Below are 13,325 nucleotides of genomic sequence, written 5' to 3'. Positions count from 1 at the left end.
TCTCGGTAGATCTTGTCGGCACAGATAAGAGCATCCTTCTTGTCGCCAGGGACAGAGATGACACTTATCGGGCCTGGCATTTTCAGTACGTTGTACGCATAGTGAGAGGCTGCCATGAACTTGGCGAGTGCCGGACGGCCAAGGATTCCATTGTAAGGTAATGGAAAGTCAGCAACGTCAAACGTGACCCTCTCAGTCCTGAAGTTCAGCTTGCTGCCAAATGTTACCGGCAACGTGATCTTTCCCTTCGGCTTGCTTCTTCTCGGGTTGATTCCTTGAAATGTACCGGTCTCTTCGAGCTCGCTGTCAGGGATCTGGAGTTTCTGGAGCACCGCGGAGGAGATCAGGTTCAAGCCGGCCCCGCCGTCAACTAGCATCTTAGTGACCTTGAGGTTGCGAATTGTTGGCGAAACCAACATCGGCAAGCACCCGACCGCAGTTATGCGATCAGGGTGGTCCTCAATATCAAAGATGATAGGCGTGCTGGACCATTTCAGAGGCTTGCGTGACTCGACGGGTGGTTCTGCTGCATTAACTTCCCGCACCCACTGCTTGAACTGGCAGTGCGAGGTGTGCAGAGAAGCACCACCGTCAACGCACAGGACCTCTGTGGCTTTCTGGAACTCCTGCTCATCAGTCTCCTCATCATCCATGTCTTCATCGTCGTCGTCATCTTCATCCTTGTCGCGGCCGCGAGGAGGTCTGTCTCCTTGCCGCTGCTTGGCCTTGCTGGGGCGTCCTCCTCGGCCGGGACGTTTCTTGCCGGATCCCCCAGCACCTTCCTGGGCCTTCTCCTTGTCGCGCCGCTCGTATTCAGCTTTCTGTTGCTCAACAAGTTGCTCGACTTTCCTGCAGCTCTGGAGATCATGGCCCTTGGTGCGGTGGATCTTGCAATACTGCTTGTTGGTGCCGTCCTGCTTGTCGGCGACCGCCACCTCCACGGCAACCTCCTTGCCGGAGTCACCAGCTTTGGCTTTGTTGGCGCCACCACCGTTGCTGGACTGCTCAACAACTAGCACCTCTTTGCCTTTCCTCCTTCTGTTGTTCCGCCGCCGGTTTTTCCTTGCCGGGACAGCATCTTCACTGTCAGATCCTCCCGCTCCTACATTCTCTCCGGGGAGTCTCCTCCCTTCCTCAGCACGTGCACACTTGTCGGCCAGTGCATATAACTCACTGACGTCCCTGATCTTGCACATCACCATTTCCTCCCGCTTCCTGCGGTTTCGCACGTTCTGATGGAACTCGCTGATCACCGCGGCAGGGTGGACGTCTGGGATGTTGTGCTGCACACTGCTGAATCTCTGAATGTACTTGCGCAGGGGCTCTCCTTCCTTCTGGGCGAGCAGATGAAGATCACTCTCCTGGCCATGAGGCTTGTGTCCGCCTGTGAAGGCGTCGACAAACTGATGGCACAGATCAGCCCAAGAGGATATGGAGTTGTCCGGCAAGTGCATGAGCCAGGACCTGACGTTGGGCTTGAGTACCAGCGGGAAGTAGTTGGCAAGGATCTTGTCATCCCGTCCCCCAGCAGCCTGCACCGCAATGGTGTAAATGCTGAGGAACTCCGACGGATGCGTCTTGCCGTCGTACTTCTCCAGTACGTCTGGCTTGAAGTTCTTCGTGCTGGACCACTGGACTTGCCGCAGCTCACGAGTGAACGCAGGGCAACCTACCGCGTACGGCAGATCGCCTGGTTCCCCTGGCGCATGCATGTCAACAGAGGGTCCAGCGTGCTTGTCGGATTGACGCCGCGCTTCTCTTCGGCGCTCGATGCGGGTTCGAGCGTCTTCTTGTTGTCGATCATGAAGAACTTGACGCTGATCGCGACGAGCTCGTGGATTCGAAGATGCGGTGGAGTCGCTGTCGAGGTGGATCCGGCGATTCGGCGATCTTGGCCTTCGGGGTGGTGATTGCATGGTAGTTGCACCTCCACCCGTTTCGTCGCCACCGGCTCGCGCCCGACAACCCTGCCGCGGCGGCGACACGCTCGGCCGCCGTGGAGTGTCGCCGTTGGCGTAACCGATGAGACTCTGAATGGTGGCCCTCCATTCGTCGATCTTTTCCGACGTCGGAGGGTAATCTAGGAGAAGTTGAGCTCACGCCAAAGCTTCTGCTGGAGTGGTGGGTGGCAGTGGCGGACGGCGCGAGGAGCGGGACGTGCTTGAACTTCTAACTATGTTAGAAGGAGCAGTATCCCGTCCAGGCGACCATGCCCCGCTCGTGCCAGCACGCTGGCGTGCATGCTGGCCTTGAGCGCCCCGAGATCCACCAGCTTGGTCTTGGCCTATCATGCGTATGGCACTGCAAGTGCCATGACGCTATTGGTCTTGCGCCTCCTGAGAGTGGTGTGGAACATGTACAGTCGCCGAGGTTTGTGCAGCCTTGTTCTTGGACCTGGCAGCATCATGAGCTTCCTCGTCGACGTCCATTCTTCCGCCGGCGTCCATTCCACCACCCATTTGCTCCAACGGTGGCGGAAGTGACGTGGACGGAGCGGCTGCCGCCGAAGTCTTCTTCTTCGGTGGCATGTTGATGAAGGGAATGAAGATCTAGCTAGTGTGAACACCGGATCAGGTTGACACAATCCCGACGTCCCCTACCTGGTGCGCCAAAGATGTCGGGGGAAACTGATCCACGAACACCTATGGGGCCGGCGGACCGGGCCCCTTTCGGTTCGGCGGGGGGGGGGGGCGGAGATCGCACGAAGAGCAGATCGAGGCGAAGCACACGAGCAGTTTACCCAGCTTCGGAGCTCTCCGGAGAGATAACACTCCTACTGCTGCTTGTTTGATTATCTTGTGTTCTTGCTCTAGAGAGAGAGCGTAGTATTTTTCTGGGTTCCCGAGTGAATCGAACCGAACCCCCTCTACGTTGCGCATGGGCCTCCTTTTATACGCTAAAGGGGTCACCGACAGGTGGCAACGCAGAGAAGGGTACAAATGTAAAAAGCGAGGTGGTTGGTACAGTTACTTGTATAGTGCACCCTACCTAACCCTGACGGCAGGGGACAAGGGCATTAAATGCCTGTCTGAGTCGCCCAAACAGTGCAGAAAAGGACCGTTAGGGGCGCCACCGTTCGCCACGATGGCGATCTTGTCAGCTTCGCATGCCACTGCGCACCGCGGGCTGCACAGCCTCCCGCCACACGCGCCTGGAGAGGCCCCCAGAGCGACACGTTGGTGGATGCGCTGGAGCGTGGGCACAGAGTGGCCGCCTGCCGCGGCAAGCGCCTTGCCGTTGTTGTTATCTTGTCGGGTCCAGAAGCTTGTCGCTCACCGGGCCTCGAGGTACCTTGGTTGGTCTTCCCGGCAAGCTCCTCTTGCTGGGGCCTTGTTGCCTTGCCGGAGCGCGTGGCGCGTCGCGGCAAGTTCCTTGGCGTGCCTTGGTTGGCCTTCCCGGCAAGCTCCTCTTGCCGGGGCCTTGTCTCCTGAGCTTAAATACTTTGTTCTTGAATGGCTCCAAGGGAACCACGGAGGATCTTGGTGTTCTCCCGGCAAGCCTTGCCGCGGGGTGCTGCAACTGCCCGTGCACAAGTTTGGGGTACTAGGGTACCCCTACTCTAGTACACCGACACCTCCCAACTAGCGCTATCATTTAACGCCCCTAGCTAAGCATAAAAGCGAAGATAGATCTAAGTAGTGCCATCTTTGGCACTTAATTCATAAGTAGCTCGCATGATAGATTCATAAGGTAATTTAATCTTCTTTCTTGGAAAGTGCTCCATGCCTTTCCTTAATGGAAATTTGAATCTAATATTCCCTTCCTTCATATCAATAATTGCGCCAATCATTCTAAGCAAAGGTCTACCAAGAATAATAGGGCAAGAAAGATTGCAATCTATATCAAGAACAATAAAATCAACGGGAACCAAATTTCTATTTGCAACAATAAGCACATCATTGATTCTTCCCATTGGGTTTTTAATGGTGGAATCCGCAAGGTGCAAATTTAAAGAGCAATCACCGAGATCATGGAAACCTAGAATATCACATAAAGTTTTAGGAATTGTGGAAACACTAGCACCCAAATCACATAAAGGAAAACACTCATGACCTTTGATTTTAATCTTTATAGTAGGTTCCCACTCATCATTAAGTTTTCTAGGTATAGAAACTTCCAAATTAAGTTTTTCATCAAAAGATTGCATCAAGGCATCAACAATATGTTTGGTAAAAGTTTTATTTTGACTATAAGCATGAGGAGAATTCACAATGGATTGCAACAAGGAAATACAACTCTCTAAATAACAATTATCATAATCAAATTCCTTGAAATCAAAGTTAGTGGGTTCAATGCTATTTAAAGTCATGACCTCTCCAATCCCACTTTTACCAAATTTAGCATGAAGATCTAAAAACTCTAAATTATTGGGACGCCTTTTAACTAAAGTTGACTCATCTCCAGTCCCATTATTGTCAAGATTCATATTGCAAAACAAAGATCTAATAGGGGACACATCAATAACTTTAAGATCTTCATCATTATTTTCATGGAAACTAGAAGAACATGCTTTTACAAAGCAATCTTTCTTAGCACGCAATCTAGCAGTTCTTTCTTTGCACTCATCACACTCATTGCTTTGAGAGACTCATTGATATCATGCTTAGTGGAAGTAGATCTAAGTTTAAGAGAATCAACATCAAGCGAAAGTCTATCAACGTTCCTAGCCAAATCATCAACTTTGAGCAATTTTTCTTCAAGCAAAGCATTAAAATTCTTTTGAGAGATCATAAATTCATTCGCACTATTCTCAAAATCAGAGGGAAATTTATTAAAATTACAATAAGAATCATTGTAGGAATTTACATAATTATTAGAGGAATTACTAGGGAACGATCTAGGATTAAAGTTTCCTCTATAAGCATTATTTCCAAAATTATTCCTACCAACAAAATTTACATCCATAGATTCATTATTATTCTCAATCAAGGTAGACAAAGGCATATCATTGGGATCAATAGAAGCACTCTTAGTAGCAAACAATCTCATAAGTTCATCCATCTTTCCACTTAAAACATTAATTTCTTCTGTAGCATGCACTTTTTTACTAGTAGATCGTTCGGTGTGCCATTGAGAATAATTAGACATAATATTATCAAGGAGTTTTGTAGCTTCTCCTAGGGTGATTTCCATGAACGTGCCTCCAGCGGCCGAATCTAAAAGATTTCTAGAAGCAAAATTCAAACCGGCATAAAAGTTTTGTATGATCATCCATAAATTCAAACCATGAGTAGGGCAATTGCGAATCATTAATTTCATTATTTCCCAATATTGCACAACATGCTCATGATCAAGTTGTTTAAAATTCATAATATTGTTCCTAAGAGAGATGATCTTAGCGGGAGGGAAATACTTAGAGATAAAAGCATCTTTGCACTTGTTCCAAGAATCAATACTATTTTTAGGCAAAGATGAAAACCAAACTTTGGCATGATCTCTAAGTGAAAACGGAAATAACTTCAATTTATCAATATCATTATCCGTATCTTTTTTCTTTTGCATCTCACACAAATCAACAAAGTTGTTTAGATGGGTAGCGGCATCTTCACTAGGAAGGTCGGAGAATTGATCTTTCATAACAAGATTCAGCAAAGCAGCATTGATTTCACAAGACTCAACATCATTAAGAGGAGAAATCATTATTATTGGTATTGGAGAAATCACACAATTTGGTATTATCTTGCGCCATGGCGACAAGTAATCCAACACAAAAGCAAATAGAAAAAGGCAAGCGAAAGAGAGAGGAAGAAGAAGGCAAGCGGAAAAGAGAGGACATTGGGAAAGAGAGGGCGAATAAAACAGCAAGGGTGAAGTGGGGGAGAGGAAAACGAGAGGCAAATGGCAAATAATGTAAATGCGAGGGAGGTGAGTTTGTGATGGGTCCTTGGTATGTCTTGACTTGAGCGAAGACCTCTCCGGCAACGGTGCCAGAAATCCTTCTTGATACGTCTTGAGCTTGCGTTGGTTTTCCTTGAAGAGGAAAGGGTGATGCAGCACAGTAGCGTAAGTATTTCCCTCAGTTTTCGAGAACCAAGGTATCAATCCAGTAGGAGGCTCCTCAAAAGTCCCACGCACCTACACAAACAAACAAAGAACTCGCAAGCAACACGATAAAGGGGTTGTCAATCCCTTCACGGCCACCTGCGAAAGTGAGATCTGATAGAGATAGTATGATAAGATAAATATATTTTTGATATTTTATGATATAGATTGGAAAAGTAAATATGCAAATAAAAGTAGAATTAAAGCTTATATGATAAAAGATAGACCCGGGGGCCATAGGTTTCACTAGAGGCTTCTCTCAAGATAGCATAAGTATTACGGTAGGTGAACAAATTACTGTCGAGCAATTGATAGAAAAGAGAATACTTATGAGATTATCTAGGCATGATCATGTATATAGGCATCACGTTCGTGATAAGTAGACCGACTCCTGCCTGCATCTATTACTATTACTCCACACATCGACCGCTATCCAGCATGCATCTAGAGTATTAAGTTCATAAGAACAGAGTAACGCATTAAGAAAGATGACATGATGTAGAGGGATAAACTCATGCAATATGATATAAACCCCACATTTTTATCCTCGATGGAAACAATACAATACGTGCCTTGCTGCCCCTGCTGTCACTGGGAAAGGACACCGCAAGATTGAACCGAAAGCTAAGCACTTCTCCCATGGCAAGAAAGATCAATCTAGTAGGCCAAACCAAACCGATAATTCAAAGAGACTTCAAAGATAACTCAATCATACATAAAAGAATTTAGAGAAGATTCAAATATTTCTCATAAATAAACATGATCATAAACCCACAATTCATCGGATCTCGACAAACACACCGCAAAAAAGAGTTACATCGAATAGAACTCCACAAGAGAGGGGGAGAACATGGTATTGAGATCCAAAAAGAGAGAAGAAGCCATCTAGCTAATAACTATGGACCCGAAGGTCTGTGGTAAACTACTCACAATTCATCGGAGAGGCCTTGGGGTTGATGTAGAGGCCCTCCATGGTGGATTCCCCCTCCGGCAGAACGCCGGCGACGGCTCCAAGATGGGATCTCGCGGATACAGAAGGTTATGGTGGCGGAAATATTTCTTCGATGGCTCCCTGGATGTTTTTGGGGTACGTAGGTATATATAGGAGGAAGAAGTACGTCGGTGGATGCCCGAGGGGCCCACAAGATAGGGGGGCGGGCCCTGTAGGGGGGCGCTCCCTCCACCCTCGTGGCCGCCTCGGGAGCTTCTTGACTTGCACTCCAAGTCCTCTGGATCACGTTTGTTCCAAAAATCACGCTCCCGAAGGTTTCATTCCATTTGGACTCCGTTTGATATTCCTTTTCTTCAAAATACTGAAATAGGCAAAAAAACAACAATACGGTTTGGGCCTCCGGTTAGTAGGTTAGTCCCAAAAATGATATAAATGTGTAAAATAATGCCCATAAACATCCAAAACAGGTAATATAATAGCATGGAACAATCAAAAATTATAGATACGTTGGATACATATCAATCTCATGGACAAGATGACAACCCTGTTAATCGCCATGGTCAACCCGACGGATCAAGCTCAACATGATGCGGAAGTGGCACAGTTAAAGCTGGATATAGTGCAAGCTAAAGAAGACCTGGCGGCAGAAGACATCAAGATGACCGTAGAGCGGGCGCCTCTGGACGCTCGAGCTCAGCAGGTTCAGGTGCAGGCTTTTCAGCTCACAATGGATCAGAACGCCTCAAATGAGGTTATGAGGAGAAGGTACCAGAAGGCTCAGTCTTGTCTGCCTCCGCTTTATGACCCTAGAAACCTTTTTCACACACCCGGCACGGGCCCTAGTAACCCGCCGGAGGTAAACTGGGTTGCAGCACCCGGGGCTGGCACGCCGGTTCAGCCACGAGTGATGGAGCCCCCATGTCTGAACACTGCTCCGCCTCATTATGTGTCGACACCATCGGGTCATTATCCTAACCCGTTGGAGAACATGATCACGGCGGCAGCACGACTGGCGGCTCTCCTAGCGGACGGTGACTCACCGACGGCAATGGAAACTCGGAGGGTCAGGGAACTTCTTCAGACGGCTTTGGCACGGCAGGAGGCATATTCTTACAGTCGAGACCGGATTCACTCGACCCCTCGCCCAAGCCATAGTCCGAGTTACTGTAGGCACATGGATTCGGCGGCTGTTTCAAGCAACGACCGATGCCGTCACCAGCCACGCGGGCATGACCTGGCGTGTGAAGGAGCTCCCACTTTCATTGGTCAGAACAGGATACGTCAGGAGACTGCGGCCGGCTCAGCAGGCGGCTCAGCAAGCGGCTTACTAGTCGTTTCCGGTTTACCCGATGACGTCTATTGAGGCATGAGTGACCACTAGGACCGGAGGTGTCCTTTGTCTGGTACCGGCTCTATGCAATGAACATTTGCCCAAGGATTTTAAAGGGCCTCGAAAGGTGCCTAATTATACGACCGACTTACAGCCAGGGGCATGGATTGAGAGCTACTAGATGGTCGTCGAACTACTGGAGGTCAGTGATGCTGCGATAGCCAAGTACTTTACCATGATGTTGGATGGAATGGCCCGTACTTGGTTGAAGGGGCTGCCGCCTAATTCCATCAGCTCATGGGTAGAGTTAAAGGCCCGGTTTATTCAGAACTTCAAGGATACATGCAAGCAACCTATGTCAATTGTGGACTTGACTAACTGCAAGAAGGAGGAGGGCGAGTCGACGACCCATTGGGTGCGCCGGGTTAAGGCAATAATACATTCGTCTGATAAGATGGATGTCGGCTCCACAGTCTTAATCTTGGAGAAAAATTGTCGTTCTGCACCTGTGAAGATGAAGCTAGGGCGGCTCAAGCGTGAGTGTAATGACATGGGCCAGCTGATGCGGCTCTAGTCAAATACGCTGATTCTGATAGTACCAAGGATCCCGAGTCTGACGAAGACAAGGCAGGGAAGGGAAAAAAGAACGGAAACACCAAGGGTCCACAGCATAACCCGGCGAATCAAGGAGGCAATAATAAACGTAAGGCTTATGGTAGCTTGGAGTTTGTGGCTAACACCAATGCACAAGGCAACAATCAATGACATAAGGGGAGGCCACCTCCTCGGTCCAGCGGGCCAGGTCCCACTCTGGAGCAGTTGCTGAATGAGCCCTGTCCAAGACACGGAGCTCAGCAGAAGCCGGCCACTCACCTATGGAAGGATTGTACAATCATGAAGGCCTTCAAGAATTCCAACATGTTCGACAGCAACCATGGGCCAGGTGATGTCTTAGGTTCCGGCTTTCAGGGCCCGGGTTATGGTGGTGGCGGCTCAGGTGGCGGCTTTTAGGGCCTCCAAAACAACCAGGGATATAGTCAAGGCAACCAGCAATCTGGCCAAGGAGGCCAGCAGCAGCAGCAATCCGGGTATGAAAGTCATCCGAAGCAGTTGAACAGTGGGCAATATCATGTTTTCACCACAAGTTTGTGCAAATGGGACCAGAAGCTTCACAAGAGGGCAGTGAATGCCGTTGAGCCAGTCGTTCCCCAGTACTTGCGATGATTTGAGCAGCCCATTATGTGGAGTCGAGTGGATCACCCGCCTCGGGTTGATAACCCGGGTCACCTAGCTTTGGTGGTGGAACCTCAAGTTAGGGGTTATAAGTTTACTAAAGTGCTCATGGATGGAGGCAGCAACATTAATATCCTCTATTATGAAACCTTCCGTTGTATGGGGGTAACTGATAAGAATCTTAAGAAGTCCAATACTGTTTTCCATGGCGTGGCGCCTGGTAAGTCGGCATATCCAGTTGGTAAGATCGAGTTGGAGGTAGCCTTTGGAGATGAATATGACTCTAGGGCGGAGAAGTTAATGTTTGAGGTGGTCAAGATTAGGAGCCCATATCATGCTCTGTTTGTGTGGCCGGCTTATGCCAAGTTCATGGCGCGGCCGTGTTATGTTTATCAACAGCTGAAGATGCCGGTTCATAAAGGGACCATTACGGTTCATGGCAGTCGAAAGGTGGCTTTGGAGTGCGAGGAAGGCGACGCGGCTTATGCTGAGTCAGTCTGTGCCGTATAAGAGTTAAAGTTTTATAAAGACAATGTTAACCCGGCAGACATGACATCCTTAAAGAAGCCCACCACAGAGCATGAACCGGAGATGAAGTTTAAATCGGCTGATTACACTAAGCTGGTTGATTTTGTTCTTGGCGATTCATCTAAGTAGTTCAGCATCAGTGCCAATCTGGATCCCAAATAGGAAAGCGTGCTCATCGAGTTCATCCGTGAGAATCGGGACATCTTTGCATGGAAACCTTCTGACATGCCGGGTGTACCGAGAGAACTCGTTGAGCACACTCTCAATATTGATCCGAAATTTAAGCCGGTCAAGCAGTTCCTTCGGTGGTTCAACGAAGAGAGGCGTAAGGCCATCGGTGAGAAAGTGGCCCGGCTCTTAGCAGCGGGTTTATTATTGAAGTGTTTCATCCTGAGTTGTTGGCTAACCCGGTGCTAGTACTCAAGAAGAACGACACTTGGCATATGTGCGTGGATTACACGAACTTAAACAAAGCTTGTCCGATTGATCCCTTTGCTCTCCCTCGTATTGATCAAATTATTGATGCTACGGCGGGTTGTGAGCGTTTGAGCTTTTTGGACGCTTACTCAGGTTATCAACAGATCAAGATGGCGGTTAAGGACCAGGAGAACACAACTTTAATTACTCCCTTTGGAGCCTTCTGCTATGTTTCTATGCCTTTTGGGCTCAAGAGTGCCTAGGCGACTTATCAACGTTGTGTGCAGAATTGCCTTCATAATCAGATTGGGCGCAATGTTCATGCTTATGTGGACGATATTGTGGTGAAGTCCAGAGAGAAGGAAACACTGATAGATGATCCAAAACAGACCTTCGACAATCTCCGGGTCTACAAGATGATGCTTAACCCGGCCAAATGTGTCTTCGGTGTGCCCGCAGGCAAGCTTTTGGGGTTTCTTGTTTCTAACAGAGGCATTGAGGCTAACCCGGAGAAGATCAAGGCTATTACCTCTTTGGCAAAACCCAATTGTATCAATGATGTTCAGCATTTGGCGGGTCGTATTGCTGCCTTAAGCCGGTTCGTAAGCCTGTTAGGTGAGAAGGCCATACCGTTGTATCAGATAATGAAGAAGACAGACGACTTTGTCTGGAGTGACGCGGCTAACGCTACCTTTGAAGATTTGAAGAGACAGCTGATGTCTACTACACAACCTTCTTCTTGTAGACGTTGTTGGGCCTGCAAGTGCACATGTTTGTAGGACAGTAGCAAATTTCCCTCAAGTGGATGACCTAAGGTTTATCAATCCGTAGGAGGCGTAGGATGAAGAAGGTCTCTCTCAAGCAACCCTGCAACCAAATAACAAAGAGTCTCTTGTGTCCCCAACACACCCAATACAATGGCAAATTGTATAGGTGCACTAGTTCGGCAAAGAGATGGTGATACAAGTGCAAAATAGATAGTAGATAAAGGTAATTGTAATCTGAAATAAAAAAACAGCAAGGTAACGAGCGATAAAAGTGAGCGTAAACGGTATTGCAATGATAGGAAACAAGGCCTAGGGTTCATATTTTCACTAGTGCAAGTTCTCTCAACAATAATAACATAGATAGATCACATAACAATCCCTCAACATGCAACAAAGAGTCACTCCAAAGCCACTAATAGTGGAGAACAAACGTAGAGATTATGGTAGGGTTCAAAACCACCTCAAAGTTATTCTTACGGATCGATCTATAAAAGAGTTCGTACTAGAATAACACCTTAAGACACAAATCAACCAAAACCCTAATGTCACCTAGATACTCCATTGTCACCTCAAGTATCCGTGGGCATGATTATACGATATGCATCACACAATCTTAGATTCATCCAACCAACACAAAGTACTTCAAAGAGTGCCCCAAAGTTTCTACCGGAGAGTCAAGAACGTGTGCCAACCCCTATGCATAGGTTCATGGGTGGAACCCGCAAGTTGGTCACCAAAACATACATCAAGAGGCACATGATATCCCATTTTTCACCACAGATAAGCACGGCAAGATATACATCAAGTGTTCTCATAAAAGACTCAATCCGATAAGATAACTTCAAAGGGGAAACTCAATTCATCACAAGAGAGTAGAGGGGGAGAAACATCATAAGATCCAACTACAATAGCAAAGCTCGGGATACATCAAGATCCTGCCTTAAAGGGAACACGAGAGAGAACACGAGAGAGAGAGAGAGATCAAACACATAGCTACTGGTACATACCGTCAGCCCCGAGGGTGAACTACTCCCTCCTCGTCATCGAGAGCGCCAGGATGATGAAGATGGCCACCGGTGAAGGATCCCCCCTCCGGCAGGGTGCCGGGAAGGGCTCCCGAGAGGTTTTTGGTGGCTACAGAGGCTTGCGGCGGCGGAACTCCCAATCTATCTTGATATTTGATGGTTTTAGGGTACGTAGGCATATATAGGCGAAAGAAGTCGGTCACGGGGTGCTCGAGGGGTCCACGAGACAAGGGGGCCGCCACACTGTAAGGGGGGCCCGGCCTCCTATCTCGTGGCCTCCTCGAGGATCTGCTGACGTGGACTCCAAGTCTCCAGGATCATATTCTTCCAAAAAATCACGCTGCCGAAGGTTTCTTTCCGTTTGGACTCCGTTTGATATTCCTTTTCTTCGAAATACTGAAACAAGCAACAAAACAGCAATATGGGCTGGGCCTCCGGTTAATAGGTTAGTCCCAAAAGTAATATAAAAGTGTGTAATAAAGCCCATAATCATTCAAAACAGATAGTAATAGAGCATGAATGCTTCATAAATTATAGATACGTTGGAGACGTATCAGCATCCCCAAGCTTAATTCCTACTCGTCCTCGAGTAGATAAATGATAAAAGAAAGAATTTCTGAAGTGTGAATGCTAGAGGTGCACAAGTTTAATCAATGATAATTTCAATCACCTTTTCTAGCATGATAATATGTCATCACAGTAGTTCATCTCATAAAACTTCTCACGATAAAGTAACAAGTAATTCACATGTCAAAGCACAGACCATAAACTTTCTTGAAAACTAGCAAACTTCATTCTTAGTCATCAAACAATTGCAATTCATCTTACTTTCAGGAAGAGTCTATGTCAAAGCTTTGGTTTAGCAAACTTCACATACTCAACTATCATATAGTCTACTACAATTGCTAACACTCACGCAATACTTGTGGTTATGAAGTTTTAATCAGACACAGAGAAAGATTGGGGCTTATAATGTTGCCTCCAAACGTATTCACCTTTGGGTGATGTCAACAATAATAGTTCATGCTAAC

Source organism: Triticum dicoccoides, chromosome 5B, assembly GCF_002162155.2.
Source record: "Triticum dicoccoides isolate Atlit2015 ecotype Zavitan chromosome 5B, WEW_v2.0, whole genome shotgun sequence".
Classification (NCBI taxonomy): Eukaryota; Viridiplantae; Streptophyta; class Magnoliopsida; order Poales; family Poaceae; genus Triticum; species Triticum dicoccoides.
This window is presented reverse-complemented; position numbering follows the sequence as displayed.